Here is a 1,757-nt window from a genome sequence, read left to right as displayed (position 1 = left end):
ACAGTGCCACCCGCGTCCCTACACACATTCTACTCATGTAAAAACAGGCTGAATCCTGGACCGTCTGTGGGCCGCATTAAGAAGGCGATTGGGCCTGATCCGGCCCCCGGGCCTTAGTTTGCTTACCCATGGGTTACATGACCCCTGAGGTCCCTCCCAACTCTATGAGTGTGTTCTTGAAGAAAACTTTTTGGCGGAGTCTGAGGAGGGGCTGGGGTTTAAGTGGAAAGGGAAAGCTGGTCAGGAGGCAGGGGAGCTGAAGGAATTGGGGTGGGGGCAGAACAACCCCCCCCCAAAAGCCTGGGGCAAAGATGGCTGGCGGCGAGACAAGGCTGAGGACAGGAGGCGCCAAGCACTCGGGCAGAGAGAGGAAGGCAGGAAGGAGTTTTGCAGGGGTGGCTGAGGAATTCGCGGACCTCAAGAAGCCACAAATTGTTGGTGGGGGGGTGGGGGGGAGAGGTTGCACTTGACATATCAGCTAGCCAACATCTTCCAGTCCTCACAAGCTCCTCAGCGCAAAGGGGGGGGGGTGGCGGCTCAGCCAAAGGAAAGGCAAGCTAGGCAGAGCGAACAGCCCCCCCCCCCAAGCCAAAATGGGCAACCTTCCCGCACTTCAGCCAGCCAGAGTCAGAGGGATGAAAAATCATTCCAATTTCCCCCCACCCCCACCCTGAAGAAATTAGAGGCAATCTGATTTTCATCACCCCCATCATTAGCGGCCTTTGAGGCCACCAGCCGACTCTTTTCTTTCCTAGCTTCTTCTTTAAAAATGACTTCGCTCCCTGTTGCTTTGGAAACTGCTGCAAAAAAAAAAATTAGAAAAATAACCCCCCCACCCCCACCACCCCTCAAGCAAGCAGCACCAGCACCAACCCACCCAGCACTTCCTTGCGAGGTAACCAACAACAGATGCAGCTCTGACCTTTGCAACTTCCTGGAAATGTAAATTTGTCAAAATAAAAAATAAAGGAGATTAATGTGAGGAAAAGGCTCTTTAAAACGATGAGGAAATGGCACTCTGGGGCCCAGACATGCAGGCCGCCAAGCCCCAGGTTGCAGCCCAATCCTGAGCCCAGCAAAGAGAAAGAGGTTGTATCATCTAGCAAAATGGGGGGGGGGGGGTGTTGCTCTTCCTCCCCTCCCTGTGAACCGGGCAGATTCTGACAGGCCATGAACCACTCTCTGGAGGCCTTTGACTAGACCCGCTCACAAGTGTAGGAACATAGGACGTATATTGCTTGGTATTGTCTACACTGACCGGCAGCTAAAGCTCTCTGGCATTTGAGGCAGGGAGTCTCTCGCAACCCTGCCGGGAGACGCCACTGGGGATTGAACCCAGAACCTTCTGCTTGAAAGGCAGATTCTCTGCCCCTGAGCTATGGCCCTTCCAGGTGATGCAAGGGCCCCTTCCACCATAGTGCTGGAGGCGTCAGAGACTGCTTCACCTTATCCATGCAGAGTTGAAACTGAAAACAAAAAGGAGGTTGCTGCCATTAGGTAAGACGAGTGTCTTGAAAGACCTACACTGGCTCCCAGTATGTTTCCGAGCACAATTCAAAGTGTTGGTGCTGATCTTGAAAGCCCTAAACGGCCTCGGTCCAGTATCCCTGAAGGAGCGTCTCCACCCCCATCGTTCAGCCTGAGGTCCAGCTCCGAGGGCCTTCTGGCGGTTCCCTCCCTGCGAGAAGACAAGTTACAGGGAACCAGGCAGAGGGCCTTCTCGGTGGTGGCACCCGCCCTGTGGAACACCCTCCCAC

The 1,757-nt window shown here is 54.5% G+C and overlaps 1 non-coding gene across 1 annotated transcript; it reads right to left on the bottom strand.

Annotated features, from left to right (window-relative positions):
• Window positions 1-1,314: 1,314 nt before the first annotated feature.
• Window positions 1,315-1,384, bottom strand: TRNAE-UUC (transfer RNA glutamic acid (anticodon UUC)). Its single transcript has one exon. It is a non-coding gene; the product is annotated as a tRNA-Glu (tRNA).
• Between the last annotated feature and the right edge of the window lie 373 nt (window positions 1,385-1,757).

This window comes from Podarcis muralis, chromosome Z, assembly GCF_964188315.1.
Source record: "Podarcis muralis chromosome Z, rPodMur119.hap1.1, whole genome shotgun sequence".
Taxonomy (NCBI): domain Eukaryota; kingdom Metazoa; phylum Chordata; class Lepidosauria; order Squamata; family Lacertidae; genus Podarcis; species Podarcis muralis.
The sequence above is the reverse complement of the archived record's forward strand: the minus strand, read 5'-3'. Positions and strand labels throughout refer to the sequence as shown.